Here is a 20,409-nt window from a genome sequence, read left to right as displayed (position 1 = left end):
AGTCAACAGCTTGCAACAGTACATGAATATTTGAAATTTCAAAATTCAAAATTAGTGAAAAATTCAAATTGTAAATGCACCCAACTCACCTTCGCTTCCATCGTCACCTGCAGCTAGAACCTCGACAGCTTCCACATGTGACTTCAAGGACATGGCCTTGTCGCCAGCACTGGTGTCCTCCGTACCACCTGTTCCGCGCTCTCCATCACCTCAACATCGTCAGCAGCATCTCCAATTTCTGGCGACGCACATCGTTCCGGAGATGAAGACACAGACTCATCTGCCGACGAAAAATCGCTTTCAGAGACGGTTGGCTCATTATCGCTATCCAAACTCAGCGTGACCTGCTCGAAAACTTGGTCGATCTCCTCAGCGCTGTATCTACGTTGTGCGATGGTTGAAAATGTTAACAAATTGTGTATTTGTCGTAATACGTCTCCTGAACAGGCCTAGCTCCGCGTGACCACGGTACAGGCCTGGTACTACTACACGGAAGCCAAAACAACTGTACGACGTGATGTAGATCGTATGACGTATATGTACGTGATCCGTGGACCGGTAGCATCCAGGATCATGTACATTTACGTGATGCGTGCTGAAGAGGTTAATTAGAGACATCAGTTAGTGTAAATCATTCTACTATTATTCGGAGATCGCAACTTCGGAATTGTAGCTGTTGTCGAACGAAAGTGCGGATAGAGCTGCTTCAGCTGCAACAAGCGCCTCTGCTATGATCACTCTGCAACTCTCTATGTCACTCCAGTGTGCTGTGCACGAGCCACGATGTCGAGTGTAGTAATTTCCACCTCCACTCCTCAGAATGCAGTGATTAGAATCGTGCAAATACCTACACACGGACTCCATATTTTTGGCTGGCATACACATGCTCCTGCATTCACCAATCACCTGGTCACCACGCCTGAAGGGCACAATTTTCACACCAAGGCTCAACTAGAGTGACAGGAACGCACCCAAACAGGCTGTAAGTCGTACCCTGCAGGCACGGTGACCAGGTGACTGGTGTACGCAGGAGCAAGTGACCGCTTGTTCAGCCATGTTTATTTGGGATTAGGGGCAGAACGCTGCATCGCATCAATCTCGGACCAAAATCAGTCGACTCAGCGTCGAAAAGACTACAACACATGGGCCAATTGCGGTCATCAGTGCTTTCATAAGAACGAAATGGCGCTTTTAGTGACATTTTGCATACAAATCCCCATCTAGTAGGGCGCAGTCACCCAGTTTTGGTGGAAGTGCGCGAGTTAGTTTGGGAATAAAGGAGGAAGGGAGCGTCTCAGCTTCCTCGGACCAAGACTATTCGACTCACCACCCCGAAGACTACAACTGGTGAACATTTGATTTTAGGCTTAACTCCCCTTTTCAATCTGGCTTTGGAAATTTTATGTCATTGCTATCAGGTTCAGCTTCATTTTCGCTGTGCTGCGCTCATGAGTCCACAAAGGACGAAACAATTCTGTTCGCAGATTGAGTGAAAAAAAATATTATCAATGGTTGTATTTGTTACCTGATTGTCACAAGGCTGAGTGAAGACATCATGGGAAACGGTTTTGAGGAGAAATTGTAGGACGTCTTGCGAATCTTGTTGACAAGCTGTCCAGCCCAGATAAACCTGCAGTGATTAAAGTCCATGGAAGAGATTACTTTGCGTCTCTTGAGAATAAAAATTTCTTTGCTCATAAAGCAAATGAGAGGGGAAATGCATGCGCACATGCACATGAAAGAGTGAGCGCGTGATAGATACATAGATAGAAAGATACAAAGGAGTAAGTTTCGCAATTGCCGGCAAAGTGCTCAATGCAAAAAGTGCAGAGCGTTTCACACCGAAAAGAGAAATAGGTCCAGTTTAGATTTGTCGTGGCTCAAAGTTTCATGCCATTGCAATCATCAGGCGACTGATAATAGAAACCTAAGACTAATCATTATTAATCAGATCATACAATGGGATGTTTTGATGGGGCAGAGGTGTGCGAGCTAATTTTCACTTTCGCGCTATACAAGCTGACGCAGGATTTGAAGAAAGATGATATTGGCCTGTATCGTGACGACGGACTTGTAGTATTGCACAGCAATACCGGAAGTGAGGCCGATCGCTCTAGGAAAAGGATGATTCAAACATTAAACGAGTTGGGCCCCGTATTACAATCGAGACAAACTGGAAGATATTCAACTATCTGGATGTGACTCTCAACTTGAATACTGGTCAACAGTACCCGTGCAGAAAGCCCAATGATAACCCTGTATACATTCACTCCAAGTCCAATCATCCGGCCAACATCATAGATCAACTCCCTGCTGCTATAAGTCGCCGGGTGACAGACCTATCACATGACCAGGAGACATTTCATCAGGCCGCCCCTCTTTACAATGAGGCCCTCCATGCCACAGGATATGACGAGGAGGTGGAATACAAAAGCGAACGGAAAGGAGGGCAGAAGAAGATGAGGAGAAACCATCAGCGCAACATCACATGGTTCAACCCTCCGTTCAGCAAAAACATACAAACAAATGTGGCCGGAAATTTCTTACACCTTATTGATAAACACTTCCCAAACAGGAACACAGTCAAGGTTAGCTATAGCTGCATGCAAAATATACAAATCAGCAGTGGCGTGCACCGAGTCTTGAAAGGGGGGTTTCTAGAGTTGGTAAATTGTTTCTGGAGACCCCACTATATAATTATGTATTTGTGCACATGCGCATCCCCCGAACATCCTGTCGGAGATAACGGCGAGGGCTAGGGAGGAGGAAGGGGGAGGGGACTCAAGATCAGGGGTGCAGGGCACCAATGAACACTGGTGCTGATGAGATGCGGGGCTCGTCCGACTGCTATCATCAGATCATGCCGGCACAAACGCGTCAGTGAGGGAACCAGGTACACCGGGGGTAGAAAGGACAGAAATAAGAGGAATGGAGGGAGGGGGCAATGTTTCATGGAAATGTTGGTGTAACCGGTAACAGGATTAAACGGGTTACCTTTTACATACCAGCACTTCAAAAAGCATTTGCAAAGAGGGTGCAAAAGTCAATGATTATGTACTCGTATACAATCACATGTTTGTCATATTGAACACGTAAAAGTTTGATAGGCCTAGCCGCCCAGGCTACACTACACTCAGTGTAGACTACAGTCTATAAGACTAGTATAACACTATGTCTATGGTACTTCACCAGTCCACTCTAGGCATGTTTGTTTCATCAAAACACTGCTTATATTCTACGGATCTTTCTTTCTGTTCTAATGACGAAGTTTTCAGCATGTATTGGCAATGTTCAACATGATTTCAATAAAGAGTTATGGGCCTTGCTTCGATGGAAGCTCGCGGAAGAAAAGCAGAGCCCCGAGTCGCGGCCGGAGCAGCGCTTCGTTCTGAAGCAGGGCAAGTGGATCATGGACGCACGTTTTTACGTCTTTCAGTCGACAACGTTTCAGTCGACAACGTTTTTGACGAACATCTCTGCTGCGCACATGAGCGAGAACGAAAGGCTGTGGAGATCTTGATTTGAGTCAACAGTTTGGAAGGAGATATCGTCAATCATATACATGAACTGACTTGCATCGCGCGTGCTTGACTAAAATTTCGAGACAGAGCGGATTTCTTGAACGTCATCGCCAATCCACTAGCGAACCAGAGCTAGAGATCGATCTCTCTGTCGCTACTCTCCACTGAAGAAAGAGAGAATAATGCATTTTGAACTACATGCAAAGCAACTCTCTCTCACCTCGAAATAAGGACATAGTCACTGTACTGTAAACTGCCCGTCGATCGTCGCGTATGCAGGATAACCAATCCAGTAGGCGCGCTTTTCCTTCGGCAAGATTGCCCGAAAAAAGGTGGTTTCCAGACACCAAAAAACTCATACGGTGCACGCGCCTGAATCATTATCAATACCAATAACAAACGAGTTCTCACAGCGACTACAAGCCAGCAACAACCCCCTGCCAAGACATGTAACTGCCGTAATGTCGCACAGTGCCTCCTTGATGGTGATTGCCTGTCGAGATCAATAGTGTATCAAGCAACAGTAAATGACGACAAAGAGTACATCGGACTGACCGAGCCTCCCTTCAAGGACCGGTACAATAATCATACAATGAGCTTCCGCCACGAACGGTATCAGAACAAGACTGAACTGTCAAACAATGTTTGGAACCTGAAGCGTGCGGGGACGCCATTCTCTGTTCGGTGGCATATTCACACAACGATACAGGCATACTCCAACAAGTCAAAAAGGTGCAACTACGCAGAATCGGGAAGCTTACAATATTGAACAATGTCAACAACCCAAAGAGACTGAACAGAAGAAACGAACTAGCGTCGAAAACGACGCCATGAAATCAATTCTTACATACAAAACTTCACACCTAGTGTGACATAGTAGAACAAGCAGCAGCCAGTCGCAACTGCCGCGCGAGGACAGTACCCGCCACCGTCTTGACTGGTTTTTGGCAAATATCAATGCTAGTATTATATCTAATAACCATCACAACCATGCCTGGTTTAGCATACGTCAGTGCCAACATTATGGCATTACTTATCCCTTACATCATCCATAACATCTGTGTGATAATGGCCTTCATGCGTGTGTCGCGCAGAGTAATGACAATCTAAGCGCCAAGTATCACGCATGATCTGATTCATAATGATTAGTCTTAGGTTTTTATTATCAGTGAAAAGAATTCGGGTGGACACACCCATTCCCATAGCGCTGCACATCACATCCGCACCAGTTCCGTTATTTTTACAACGTTTCGGCACTTGGCCATCGTCAGGTAATAACAATGAATACCATGGAAGCCACACAAGAGCAGTATATACGCAGAGTGTAGCGCCAAAAAAGATGCGAATTATGTCACCTACAGCTGTGGCAAGTGAAATCCGACACTTGGCATAAGGGACTGCACCATGCAGTCTGCAGCCCCTGCAGCCCTGCATACGTACAGTACATGTGTTACATACAACTTTATCTGTCTGATGACAAAACTCGTACTCATCACACTCAAGGTTCAAAAGGTGCTGGCAAAAATGAATGGGGATTGGATATCAATACTCCTTATGTGTACAATGTTTGTGAACTGTGTGTATCTACGCTGTGACCTTTCGATCTGTTTGGGATGCATACGGCTCTATAGTAAAAATTAGGTGCAGTGCATTACATCATTGGTGTCCATTTGTGGCGCTGTCCCCTATGGCAAGTGTTGGATTTCACTTGCCACAACTGTAGTATGCAGAAGGGGGCGGGGGGACAGAGAGAGAGAAAAGGCGCAACTAGCACATCACGGAGGAGAAGCAGCAGAAGGTAGCGCGCATTGTGCTCTGTGAATGGCGTTATGCAGAGTGTAGCGCCAAAAAAATTAAATGATGCGAGTTATGTCACCTCTGTACAGACGGGGGAGAGAAGGTGCAACTGTGCACATCACGGAGAAGAAGAGTGCGCCGTTGTGCTCTATGAAGTGAGGGTACATGCCAAATAATTATGGTGTTAATTCTAGCACATTACAGGAGGGGAGCACGGAGCCCCATGTGTAAATGCACTATGAGGTTAAACTTCCATGCCAAACTGTTACCACCAGGGACGCGACGAGGCATCAGGAACAGAATGGATTTGAGTGACCCGCCTCATATTATAATTATTCAGTGATATTGAAGTAGCAGCAGGAGAAGCTGAGAAAATTCACAACAAATCCCATCCGGTGCTTATGTTCACATGGGGCTTGGCATCACGAATCTCAATCGCCTCGCGCAGTTTGCGACGGGCTCGATCAGGCTCTCTTCCTATTACTTCAACTGCAGAGAATGCACTTTGCCCATAGTTAAGCTTGCATCCAGGGTGAGTGGTACGAAAATGTTGGCCTCATGGCTTGTCGAGTTTCTGTCGTCTTGCCCCACCATTATGTTTTTCCAGGCGAGTTTCCAGAAAGCGGCCAGTCTCACCAACATATTGTTCCGGACAAGATACGAATTATGTCACCTAGTACTAGGTGCTAGGTGACATAATTCGCATCTTTTTTGGCGCTACACTCTGCGTATACACTGCTCTTGTGTGGCTTCCACGGTATTCATTGTTATTACCTGACGATGGCCAAGTGCCGAAACGTTGTAAAAATATCGGAACTGGTTCGGATGTGATGTGCAGCGCTATGGGAATGGGTGTGTCCACCCGAATTCTTTTCACAGATGAAGCTGCAGGAAGCCTCAGCCCTTCTTCAAACTTGGTTCTCCTCTTCCCGGAGTGAGGCAGCGTGTCGGTTTGTACAATGGTCTTGGAAGCTGCAGAGGAGTGAGTGTCAATTGTCTTTTCTTTTGCAGTGCCGGCGAGAGGGATTGATCAGCAGATTGATTTCGAATTGTGTGCGGAAGCCAGGATCAACGAGTCACAAGACCATCAGCGAACACAGGAGACATCAGTACTGCCGCCGTCTTCTCTGCGATGCCATCGAAGACAAATGCGCAGAGAAAGATTACCGCGGGAGGCGATACAAGCAGTCCAGAAAGCAACTGTGGACGTTTACACAGTCGGACTACCTATTGATCCGTTCTCTTCAACGTGCAGTGGTTACCGAAGAACGAATAAGTTCCAACGCCAGACCAAATCGGAAGATTTCTGGACTTCGAGAGGCGGATCAACGTGTGGCGGGAACCAACAGCTCACCCCGCGGCCCAACTCCTGTTGCCGCCGTTGGTGTTGCATCACCCAGTGGGCATACGGCCGATGCTGAGCCAGTCCATAACCGGCGTTGGTGGTGGACGACTGTGTGTCCGACCAGACAAGGTGTCTGCTGGAACATGGACCTAGCTTTGTCCCGTCGACGGGGAGGCTCACCAAGCAAGAACGAACAGATGTTGAGACATCGGTAGAGAGGATGGCGTTCACCCTCCGGTGGCAACAGCCCCAGCCTCAGGTTGTGGACCTCAAAGAGGAGGACCCACCGCCAGAGATCAGACAGGACAAGAAATTGTGGAAGCTGATGAAGTGTGGCTTTAAGCAGCCCCTACAGATGGACGACAAAGACGAAAGGAACATGGCCAACTTCCGCGACGAGGTGTTACGGGCATATGACAGTCTCACACCCTCTAATCCCAATCTGACGCAGGTGGAGCTGAAGCGACTTCGCACAGACCAAGAAACCATCATCAAACCATCGGATAAAAGTAAAAAACTCGTTACTATGAGACAGGAGCTGTATTTGCAGAAAGCAGAAGACATATTATCGAACATGACCATGTATGAGAACGTAGATTTGACCATAGAGTCCTACGAGACCAAGACACGAGAAGTAATACTGTCAGAGTGGCAGAACATGGATTCAAAACTCCTAAAGTCAATCCTACCAAGCAGTACGAAGTTCCCCGAGTGGTACGGTCTTCCAAAGGACCATAAGCAGAACTTACCATTGCGACCCGTGGTAGCAGCGTGCGACAGCCCAACGACTGGAGTATCTATTGTATTGGAGCGCATCCTACAGCAGCTCATTCAATTTGTCCCGGCCCACCTGGCTAACACGACGGAAGCAATAACCCACATCTGTGACGTATGTCCGGGATTGAACGCCCCCGATGGCACCATTGTTATGTCCATGGATGTAGTCGGGTTATATCCGAGCATACCTATTCGGGAGGGCGTTCAGGCAGTGGTGGATATGCTGCAGCAGTATTCCCAGCGGATTGACATGTTTGGGCTGAGTGTGAGCGGGGTACGGAATCTGCTGCTGTTTGTTCTCAGCCACAACTATTTCAGATTCGACCATCAGATCTATCACCAAGTGGACGGGGTTGCAGTGGGTAACAATCTTGCACCCCCACTTGCGATTCTACTCATGCATACGGTTGAGGCCAGGCTTCTGCAGGATTCTCCGTTAGTACCGCTCCTCTACAAACGCTACATCGACGATATCCTGCTGCTATGAACCCACGGCAGAGAGAGCTTGATGCGGTTTGTGCAGCATTTCAACTCTGCACACCCAAATATCAGCTTCACATAATTATGAGCTCAGCGAGGTGAGTGGCTCCATAAATTATATGGATATCACAATTATGATCCAGGAAGGCAAGCTGGCATACAAGCTGTACCAGAAGGCATGTGCTAGTGGTCTATTCATTGATTAAACTTTGGCAGTTCTCCACCATATCAAATTGGCAGTTGCTTCGTCACAATTCCTAAGAGCTCAGAGGCTCTCATCGAATACCAGAATGCGTGCAGAAAGTGAAGCGAGGGTTCATGAACAATAATTATTAAGATTGAACAATTACCCAGAGAGAATCATTGAAGAGGCACGCACTGCCTCCATAAGGCCAAAGCGTCGTCGCCATGCTAACCCATGCTCCACATTTCTAAAGCTTCCATATAAGTCAGATAAAGTATATCAAGCAGTGAATAAAGCAATCAGAAAGTATAAAATTCCGGTTAGAGTCGTATATGAGCACACTGGTAGCCTGAGGCGCACATTGTGTCACTCCGCCCTCGTTCCTCCTCTATGTGTCAAGGCTGCAAATCCGTTACAACCGAAAAGGAGAGGTCGCCCAAAGGGGCCGTGCATCTCGTGTATATCCGGGGGACAGGATGTATGTATGCAGAAGAATGTTGTATATCAGCTGAATTGCAAAGAATGTCCGGAACAATATGTTGGTGAGACTGGTCGCTTTCTGGAAACTCGCCTGGAAGAACATAATGGTGAGGCAAGACGACAGGAACTCGACAAGCCATGGGGCCAACATTTTCGTACCACTCACCCTGGATGCAAGCTTAACTATGGGCAAAGTGAATTCTCTGCAGTTGAAGTAATAGGAAGAGAGCCTGATCGAGCCCGTCGCAAACTGTGCGAGGCGATTGAGATTCGTGATGCCAAGCCCCATGTGAACATAAGCACCGGATAGGATTTGTTGTGAATTTTCTCAGCTTCCCCTGCTGCTACTTCAATATCACTGAATAATTATAATATGAGGTGGGTCACTCAAATCCATTCTGTTCCTGATGCCTCGTCGCGTCCCTGGTGGTAACAGTTTGGCATGGAAGTTTAACCTCATAGTGCATTGACGCATGGGGCTCCGTGCTCCCCTCCTGTAATGTGCTAGAATTAACACCATAATTATTTGGCATGTACCCTCACTTCGTAGAGCACAACGGCGCGCTCTTCTTCTCCGTGATGTGCACAGTTGCACCTTCTCTCCCCCCTCTGTATAGAGGTAACAAAACTCGCAACAAATTTATTTTTTTGGCGCCACACTCTGCGTAACGCCATTCACAGAGCACGATGCGCGCTACCTTCTGCTGCTTCTCCTCCGTGATGTGCTAGTTGCGCCTTTTCTCTCTCTCTCTGTCCCCCCCCCCCCCTTCTGCATACTAGGTGACATAATTCGCATCTTTTTCCGCGCTACACTCTGCGTATATACTGCTCTTGTGTGGCTTCCACGGTATTCATTGTTATTGCCTGACGATGGCCAAGTGCCGAAACGTTGTAAAAATAACGGAACTGGTTCGGATGTGATGTGCAGCGCTATGGGAATGGGTGTGTCCACCCGAATTCCTTTCACAGATGAAGCTGCAGGAAGCCTCAGCCCTTCTTCAAAATTTATATTATCAGTCGTCTGATGGTTGCAGTGGCATGAAACTTTGAGTCACGACAAATCCAAACTGGGCCTATTTCTCTTTTCCGTGTAGATAGAAAGATAGAAAGATGGATGGATTAATTGATGGTTCGATGGATGGATGGAGGGAGGGGGGAGGGATGGAGGGAGGGAGGGAGGGGGGGGGGGGAGGGATGGAGGGAGGCAGGCAGATAGGTAGGTAGGTAGGTTGCCAGCAATTGCCAAAATTACTCCTTTGTACTTCCTCAGGAAACAAAAACTTCGTGGCTTTTTCACATGATGTGAATCGTGCCTTCCTACTGTTCTAAAATGTCATCTGTTAGTGTTTCAGGCCGACATAGCCACACAGAGAGCGCCAGAACAGAAGCGAATATCAATGAAAAAAAGTCACGAAGTTTTTGTTTCCGGCGGATGTAGATAGATAGATAGGTAGAGAGATACACAGATAGATAGATAGATAGATAGATAGATAGATAGATAGATGGATAGAGAGGTACATAAATATCACCCCAACACCCATACACACAGACCCTTTCTCCCCCCCCCCCACACACACACACACTCACACACTCTCCCTCTCTCTCTCTCTCTCTCTCTCTCTCTCTCTCTCTCTCTCTCTCTCTCTCTCTCTCTCTCTCTCTCTCTCTCTCTCTCTCTCACACACACACACACACACACACACACACACACACACACACACACACACACTACTACTACTACTACTATGTACAGCTACCCTATCGGGCCACGCGCTCCCAGAAGCGGGAGACAACGACAAGAAGAGAGAAGAGAAGAGAGAGAAATCGCAAAGTCAACAATATTTGGCATGGCGTTGCAAGTCCTGTGGCCTTGAGAACCGTCTTTCGCAATGCTCGCATTCATGACGGCAGTTGTTCCTGGCTGCACGTGACATCCGTTTCGCACGGTCACAGTGATGACGGCTCAAACCAGAACGGGAGCGGAAAGAGCGGCGACAAACATCACATCGAAAAGAGTCAGATTCATGGCGAATAGATACAGTGGGGACATCCGTGGACACAGGACAGCGATGCACACACACACACAAACACGCCCACACATACACCACAAACACACACGCACATATACACACACACTCTCCCTCTCTCTCTCTCTCTCTCTCTCTCTCTCTCTCTCTCTCTCTCTCTCTCTCTCTCTCTCTCTCTCTCCTCTCTCTCTCTCTCTCTCTCTCTCTCTCTCTTTCTCTCTCTCTCTCTCTCACTCTCTCTCTCTCTCTCTCTCTCTCTCTCTTACACACACACACACACACACACACACACACACACACACACTCAAAAACGCACAACCAGACCTAACCACACCAACCCCAACACATGTCCTTGACGACAGTCTCAGCACATGTCTGGTAATAGTGAGAGATGATCCGGCTCATTCGTGAGAACGAATATAGCGTACCTTATACTCATATTCCGTTGAACACTACTTCAGACGGAATACTTCTGCAGTAAATGTCATATAATTATTTGTCCTTTCTTGGTAAGCAGCAGGTTTCGGGCTGTTTATCAATAAAGCAATTCTACCTTCACCACATGCGCTCTCTGGCGTTCTTGCCAAAAGAAAAAGAAATGCATGTGAAAAGAAATGCAAATGTGCAGGCTGCGGACGGATTTACAGAATATGTTTCGTACTCACCAGAAATGACACTCCGGATTTTCGATGGTATCCTTTGGCAGCATGTGCGGTAACCTGGCCGTACACAAGAAGCTTGGCCTTGATCTCTTTAGCATTGTCCCGTACGCACAGGGCCACAAGCGCATCTTGGAAAGATTCCATTCTGTGAGCCTGAACAAAACAGATCAATGTTCTTTTTAAAGCATTTATTGCCGGCTACTTTTCGTAGTTTGAGCACTCTGGCGATAGAGCGACGAGCTACCTCTAAAATGCCCCCCCCCCCCCCCCCCCCCCACTACATGGTTCGCGGCTGTAGTTATTATCATGTATACTTGTATTACTATTAGGTCACTTCGCTACTACATGTATATACCGTCAGCTGTAATAATTCTATATTCATCCTTTTGCTGTGTTATTTGTTTAAGTAAATAGTTTACATTTTGTAGTTTGCCGTTTCCAGTTATATTTATTCCCGTAGCTATGCAGAAGACGTTACTTCAATAACGTCTGGCGCGAGCCAGGGTCCACACAGCTTTAATTTGGTATTTGTTTGTTTGTGTCACGCCTGGCGCTATCCCGTATCTGTCCCGTACCGTACCGTACCATCAAACACAGCTGGCCACAAACAGCTGGCAACAATATTCAAATAGGGCTTTCAAATGCAAGATCATAACGTGAAGCAACTTGGAAGAATGAGTATGAATGGGGAATGCATGTAGGGCGATAGCGCGGTTTAGAATCCCAGGTTATGCCTTAAAAAATAGGAGAATTGAAAAATGTATAACATCCCTATGCTTTTTTTGCCTAGGTCATCAAGGTGGTAGACGGTGTCGTATTACCCTGTACCGTACCTGTCCTGTACCATACCGTACCAACAAAAACGGCTGGCCACAAACAGCTGGCCACGATATTCAAATAGGGCCTTCAAATGCAACATCATAACGTGAAGCAACTTGGAAGAATTAGTATGTATGCGAAGTGTATCGGGGATGCATGCCTGATGCAGGGCGAAAGTGCGGGTTCGAATCCCAGGTTATGTCTTGAAAAAAATTGATAACATCCCTATGCTTTTTTTTTGCCTAGGTCATCAAGGCAAAAAAGCATAGCGTAGGGCCCTGAGCTTCCAAGCTCTCTCGTTTAAGTAAATAGCTGACATTTGGTGTGTTTTTAGGATTGTCTTATTCATTCCCTTTTGCCTATCCTGCAGTTGCATGCGTGTGTGCTCCTCATTGGCTTCGCTCGTTCCTCTTTTCTTTTGTTCATTTGGCTTATGCGAAGGCTAGCCAAGCTGGCTTGGCGATGTTAAAGGGAACAAGCATAATAATAGAATGAAGTAGAGGTTGCGACTTCAGCGACGATTTTTTAGGAATGAGTTTGATCCCACACTGGAGCTCACGCTATTCCGCCGACTTGACTTGACACTTGACTGACTCATGACTGCCATCCGGAGCACACGGGAAATCCATCGAATCTTCGACTCGGCAAACCTGCAAGAAAGCACCACTCCCTGCTCAATACACAGTGTTTAGGGGAATCACCCCTCATCAGTTGAGCTTGAGTAGGCTGAGGAAGATTGTGCCTGAAGAGCACCACTTATCATCGCCGAAGTCGCAACCATTATCTCCTTCTATTGTGCCCAGCTCGGGCTGGCGACTAGCTGGTTTGGAGGTGACAGCGTTGTGAATGGCCCAGGGTCCTCGACGTCTGTTTTCACCGTCCAGGAGCGACACTGACTCACGCTGTTATCTGGTGTTCACGAGGTGTTTTTCGCGCTGGAAACGGAGCGTCTCTGTAAGTTTGTATCCCTGGTGATGTTTGTGCCTGGAGAGCACTAAATAAGTGGTGCTGTTCAGGCACAATCTTCCTCAGCCTACTCAAGTTCAACTGATGAGGGGTGAATCCCCGAAACACTGTGTATTGACCAGGGAGTGATGCTTTCTTGCAGGTTTGCCAAGTCGAAGGTTCGATGGATTTCTCGTGTGCTCTGGACTGGATGGCAGTCGTGAGTCAGTCAAGTGTCAAGTCAAGTCGGCGGAATAGCGCGAGCTCCAGTGTGGGAGCAAACTCATTCCTAAAAAGCATAATAATTAGGGCTGAGTCGGGTAGCATTTTCCTCGGGTATCGGGTCCACAGGTAGCACGGGTACCCGATCGGGTAATGTTCGCATGGTAAGACCACAATGCACACCGGCCCCTTCCCTTACACACTGGTTAGACATGCGTGAATTATTTGCACACGTGCACTGTAGACCTCTCTCTCTACTCTTTCTACATGATGGCATCTGCAACTTTGGGTTTTCTGGTACGATTCGGTACCCGTTTACCCGAGGTCCTCACGGGTACCCGACTACCCGTGCACACCACTAATAATAATAATCAAACGTGCTCTCTTAATGTCTGTGGTGCTCGTACCTGTACTGGCGAGGCCTTTATGGCCGAAACAGCTTGCTGTCTACAGCATTGCTTAACTATTTATCTATGCTGATGGGTCGTTGATTTGATTTTGATTTTATCATCTACTTGGTCCGACTTATTAAAATGTGCGCTTCACTTGAAAACTCAAGCATTTGTACAAATGAGCACTAGAACTAAAAAATCAACCAAGAAACGGTATATAGATAACTACTGTATCATCTCTTGGGCGGACCTTCTAGTTTTCATCGCTGCTGGTGTTTCCGGGCGCATCGGCAATTGCGCCACCCTGCAAAACACCGACAGTTCTTTTGTTTCCTTCAAGCTACGCTGCCCTTCCTTGATTTTTTCAATCCATAGGACCGGTTTTGACGATCGCCTTTGCATCTCCCGTGCACAGTGCAACTGCCAGAATGGTGGCTGTAGGGGTTTTCACCCGACGTTCCCACGAACTGGATGATGCGACGCTTGTGCTGCTGAACGAGTTTCTGGATGGTGTGTTTGCTGAAATTCTACCCAGGAAACACCGACTGCAGCGATTTCAATACACCAGGAGGGAATCGAGAATGATCGCCCAGGAGTTTCTGGTGCTATCCGAAACTTTGTAGTTCCTTGGTCCTTTTTATTTTTATATATTAACCCTTGGCTCTCCATCCGAGTCCAATTTCAAATAAGGGTTTAACTATGAAGGTGTGTTTCGATAATGGACTCAGATGAAGAGCAAAGGAAAATCTATAGCAAATAAAAAGGACCAAGGAACTACAAGTTACGCCATAATGTCCACTAACACCACCCGTTACTAAACAATCAGCTCATGCGATAACATTGCACGACACTGACCGACTGTACTGACGTTCGACAACTAACTGCCTAACAGCTCCAGCACATCTTAGATGTGCACCCCAACAGCCTTCCAACTTGGAAGGTTCTAAGTTATAACGATAACATTGTCCAATGGTCTTGCCAGTACCGTCAGTGACATGCATGAACATCCGCCAACGTCCTTCACAGCTGAGACTTTCAGCTCGTACTTTCAGATTTATATTTACTAATGGGGTTTATGTACCACCCGGACTCGTTACAATGAGGGAGTACCTGAAGAGTAACTTGTAGTCCCTTGGTCCCTATTCTTTTCTACAAAGTGTTTCAATCCTTCCCATTTTTCGGGACTGACATGATTCTGGTAGGAAACAGCTGTGCAATTTTGAACAACATCAATACACTACCAGCATTACCGGACATGGCAAAAATTATATTTTCTCTCCAAGTTGGCTCCTGTTATCCCTGGGTCGGCCTCATTCACCCACTATGACCGTTTGGTCGAGAAGCCCTTTTCTTAAGGTATTAGTCAAGACAAAACATCGCCAAAAATTCTCACTGAAACACCTTCAGACAAGGCACAAGAACGGGGGCCACCACGCAAGTTTCACATGTGCATCGATGTTTCGTCGTACATGACTAGAATCACGACATAGCAGTTGTGCGCTCTAGGATTTCATGTATGCATTGCAGTAGGAAAATCAAGAATCGAAAAAAAGTTATCTTTGGGGCGTGGCTGCGGGCCTACAGTACCTAAAAATGCATGGTGCAACGGCGTATGCGCATGACGTACGTGGACTCTTAGCAACATGAGTGATAATTTGAAGGCCATACAATTGGTGTACAATGCACATGTGGAGTTTGAACTAAATCACTGATGAACATACCGAAAGCTTACCGACCCGACATCTGATGCGACAATCAGCCACTTGCCAATGGTGCAATTCCCACAGATCTAGAAACACCATGACAGCAGGAAATATGGCAGTCAGAAGACCAGGAGACATACAATATGTTACAACTGCTTCCTACCAGCCTCTGTGCTCTGTGGACCCAATAACCAAGGCAGTTTCATTTTCAAATTCGCTGCTGTTTTGTGCGTTAGCTGGAAAAAAGCGCGCAATTCCTCCTTGTTATGGCGCCATTTTCTGATTGATCTTGTTCTCTATATTCTTTTTTTCTCTCTCGCTTTCCATGGTTTGTGATGCCTTTCAATTCTGCCATGACTGGCTCTCACCCAACCTACCAGTGTCATTATTGGTAGTCAATTGTCATGTCAGCAGATGTGGTATTTGTTGAACACATGTAGATAGATAAATTCACGAGCTCATCAATGTCATTACTGTACATGTGAAGAGCTGGAACGCAAAACCCGCTACATCCCTTAACTTAACTTAATTGAACACTTTTAGAATTGGGTACCTCAACTTGAACTTTCCAAATACGATCTCTTCGTTGCACAGGTCACTTCATGATAAATAAGTACTTCCTCCGCCCAAGCAAACTTTTCGCTTATCTTTACACTTTTTACTGATACATTCCAGGTTCTCAGAATGGCTTATAACGACTCAGAATGAGTTGAGGAGCCGTTGAACATCAAGAGAAACTCTCCAAGTCGAAAAATGTTGAAGTCATCCTTTGTCATCAGCCGACGCAGCATTTGTTGTCGGGTAGTACTCACCTCCTTCATGAGTACGATCGGTCGTGTTTCTTATCAGCTGAAGCTGACGAGCTCAGCGGCGCTTTGCAGGATTATTCACGTTGATATCAGGCGAATGAGCAGGGTGCGTGACAACCCTGTCATCGAAGCCTTTCTTTTCCCCCTATTTTGCCCAGCGCCGATTCTGGTTCATTTTGCAGTATGTGGGCGAGCGTCGCTGAGTGGCTTTCCCAGCTTCAAGCTCACGTCATTTTACCGTGCACACATCTTGTGCCGGATGCAAACAAATACCCTGGCTTTTTGCAACATGACACCTCTGCTCTGTACTCCAGTGGTGCTCTAGCAGCTCCCACCTTGACCAGTGACTGACTTCGTGTCTTTTTTACCAGTTCACTCGCGTTCAACCCGCTCTACTTTAGGTGTTTCGTTACTCTTTGCCGACTTTGCCGACTTGTTTGGAACTGGTGTGCCTGAACCAGCAGATTTGTGTGATTGCTGTCAGACCCCTGTCATTGGGCTGAAGGAGATAAGCGAAAATTTTGCCTGGGCGGAGGAAGTAATAGAATTCACCAAATTTTTCGGGTATGGCCCATCCTCAGGGTGAAAGCATTCAACTAATGCCAACAAAAACTGAAACGAGTAGATATGCAGTGTGGTGCTGTAGGAAGGCGATGAGAAGAGCGATGAGAAGAGTGTGGAAAAAAAGAGCTAAAAATGTGTATACGCGTGTAGGCTAGCAGTAATGGTGAAAGGTGTCGGGAGAAAGGGAGGGAGGAAAGGACAGAAGTTTAGAGCTGTATCTATATGGATTATGATATCGATTACTGCGTCCTAGAAATGTGCGGGTGCAGAAAGTCAGTTTATTGTTTTATTACTATATTATTTTTTCTATACACAGCCCTACTAGACTGGAAAGCATGTGCATAACAACAAAAAAAGAGGAAAAGGACAAAGTATATTGCACATGTGTACATGCACTGTCGATCTAAAATGTACGTAAAAAAAATTATCGTATCCTACTACTGAAGATACAGGTGTTCATGTACTGATGTCGTGGACATGTAGATACAGTCAGTCATGTACTGATGTAGTAGTAGTAGTAGTAGTAGTAGTATTTATTATTTGACTAGGGGAGTCCCAATAGGCATGGCCTTGTTACAGGGAACCCTAGGTGAATCTTTGTGAGGTGAGCAAAAGTACCAGCAGATTGTGCCTGACGACAGTTTGGAGGAAGAGTGTTCCACCGACCTGCCGCCAGAAAAGAAACTGAGCACAGTCCATACCCAATATGTACAGTAGGTAATACTAAGGCAGCTGTATCCTGGCCACGAGTACGAGCATTTGTGTGCGGGCCAACTGAACGCAGGAGAAACAGTGACTGAAGGAGGGGGCTAGTAATTGATGACAAGCAGCGATAGACCAAAACGTATAGTTTCAAATTAACTCGTTGCTCAAACGAATACAGATGACACCGTTGTAAAACTAATGCAGTTGGGGTCATTCTATCTAAACCAAATGCCTTCTTCATCGCAATATGGCTGACCGTTACAAGCCTGTTATATATGTCATGGACATGGAAATCCAGTCGCACGTCTAGCGGCCCCAGGGCGCTGGCCATGCAGCCGTGAGTCCGTTCACACATTCATTTATGCGCTGCAGCGCGCTGGTCGCATCGGATCATGTGCACTGCCTGCAGCGACGTTTCGTTCTGTACGCGCTGAGGGCGCCGGCCTCGGTCAATCGACTGGATTTCCATATCCGCGACAGTACATGACAATCTTGCACAAGTGTTTTTATTTTTTATTTTATTTTTTTAATCTTTAGAATCGTGTAATCGAAACAGACAGCATAATCGAAATCGTTTCGTCGTAGTGGTCGATTAGACGGATAACCGATATAATTGTTTCAGCGCTAATAATCGATAGTCGAATTGATACAAGGGTAGGTTGACCGATAGTTGAAAAGTGTAATCGTTTCACCCCTGAATTTTTTATAGCAATGCAATTTTCGAATTGGGATGGTCTTGATGCCAACATTCTTACTACATGATAATTTTTTTAGGAATGAGCTCCTTGAGCCTCTTGTACGGGCAAAATAACACATTAATTTTGTGCAGCATGAACACAATTACAGAAAACGAATCATCGGATATAGTAATGATTATACCGACTCAGTAGGATCACTGCAGGTTCACTGGATGCGTGCCTCAGCCACCACCAGCACTGCAGGGGACTCAGGCACGGCAGGAGCAAACATGCTCCTTGAGCCACGCAGGCACATGGCACCACAACGAACCAGGGCAAACCCAAGGCGGCAGCGCAGCAAGAAGATAATCTGCACGTATGGTTCCTTGCTCTTCTCAGCCAGGAGAGAGTCGACCCGCGAGAAAAGCGCATTGGCATGCTTGCCATAGCCACCAGAGGCAGAAAGCACAACAGGCACGAAGGAGGCATGCTCGACTTCGCGTACTCGCTCTTCGTACTTCCGGCGCTTTTCCTGTTCATGGCGTCTGTAGCTAGCAGCGAGGGAGGTGGCACGACTCGAAGACGCAAAAGGGTTGAACACCCGTGCATCAATACAGATGCGCTCGAATCGGCCACTAGCGGCAACTTCCAGCCGAGCTTGCTCCTCCGTGACAGCTTTGCGATGGCGCTACATGACAACTCGGATCCTTCAAACATGTAAATATGTACATGTACAAGACATGCAACTGCTAATGCTTGTATTGTTTTAGCGTGCATGGCGCGGACAAGAGACCATGCACTTTGTGGGATAGATAAACTAACCACCGCTGCTGAAGACAAGCTGGCCAACGTTTCATTTCATCCCCTTCAAAATAATTCACACTCTGCCTGGGTCGTGTACAGTATTGTTCGATCCTGGAGTAATGGGAGACCGAGCCGGAATGATAAACTCCCATCTCATGATTTGAATGGAATTATTATACCAACGCATCTGGCCGATTGGTTTGCAGGCCTGCCTGCGAATCATGAGGTCCCGAGTTCGAGACCCGCGCTGCAGGGAGCGTGTAAAGACTTTTTACGTGAGTAAAGACTTTTTATGTATGGTGAACTGCGCCGACACCCACGGTCAACTGGGTACTCACAGCTCGGAGTGAGGGTAACAAGGATGCAGTTTACAGGGTTATGGGCCGTTACACGCCCGATTGGTTGAGAGACTCACCTACTCTCCCCTGACTCACTTGTGAGGTCTGCATTCGCCACTAAGGTGTGCAAGGCATAGGCATAGTGGTGGCCTGCGGAAGCGAAGGCTAGTTTGTGTGTTTCTGAACATAATCATTCAAGCGATGCCAACGCGAATCCCGCGAATTATTATTATTATTATTATTATTATTTTAACTGGTTTTGAGGGAAAGAGACAAACGGGAAAAGTCTGAAGAAAAAATTGACTGTCACCACCAGGACTCGAACCAGGGACCCTCGCTTGTAGCCAGCGATGCTCTAACCACTGAGCTATGGTGTAGTCGTCATTATTATTATTATTATAATTATAAAACACGCAAATTCGGACCGTACCTCGTCAACAGTATGTGGATCACGAAGGAGGTGGAGACCACGGTGTGTAGTTCCCGCGCGGTTCACTACCGCGCACCTGCCAGCTGCAAAACTAACTTTATGGCTTCTCCCAACGGTGCAATTCTCCGCTCAATATGTTACAAGACCGCTGGCTATACCGCTGGCTGACTGCATCGCCTAGAACACTCTGCCAACACCGATCGAATTGAATCAGTTGTAGTCTACAAAGGGCATGCTGATGCGCGTGTCCGAACAAACGAGCTGTCCCGACCCTACACTCTCGTTCTGCAACAAACTGAGAGCTGTGTGAGAAGCTATCAGTATGGTAGGGCTAATCCCTGATCGGAGGTGCGGACGAACCAACAACGATGCATACACGTACACAACGCTTTGCAACTCCGTTGCGAAGGGTAAAATTTAATAATAATTATTTCATTCTGTATTGACACTGCAGCTAGCTACTGCATGCACTGACGGAGTCGACAGCGCTAGCGCTAAGCAGAGTGCATGCGGCTCAAAAAGTAGAACTACATGTAGTAATCATGGGCCTACATACAGTATCATAGTATTCATACTGTATGCTCGGCTCATTTTGTATGGGTAGTACGGGTTTATCATTCAGGTTTTCACGACTCTTTGCGTGCTACGCAAAGAAGTACAGTCAACTTCGCTAATAACGACTGCGGATATAACGACAATTCGCGAATAACGACAGAAATTTCATGCCC

General features: G+C 46.7%; 1 long non-coding RNA gene across 1 annotated transcript; it reads right to left on the bottom strand.

Moving 5' to 3' along the window:
* Positions 1–1,530: 1,530 nt before the first annotated feature.
* Positions 1,531–20,076, bottom strand: LOC135821906 (uncharacterized). Its single transcript, XR_010554402.1, has 4 exons — positions 19,682–20,076; positions 15,373–15,440; positions 11,277–11,426; positions 1,531–1,630 (listed from the first exon to the last, which is right to left on the bottom strand). It is a non-coding gene; the product is annotated as an uncharacterized LOC135821906 (long non-coding RNA).
* Between the last annotated feature and the right edge of the window lie 333 nt (positions 20,077–20,409).

The sequence above is a fragment of the Sycon ciliatum genome, chromosome 7 (genome assembly GCF_964019385.1).
Source record: "Sycon ciliatum chromosome 7, ocSycCili1.1, whole genome shotgun sequence".
In the NCBI taxonomy this organism is placed as follows: Eukaryota; Metazoa; Porifera; class Calcarea; order Leucosolenida; family Sycettidae; genus Sycon; species Sycon ciliatum.
The sequence above is the reverse complement of the archived record's forward strand: the minus strand, read 5'-3'. Positions and strand labels throughout refer to the sequence as shown.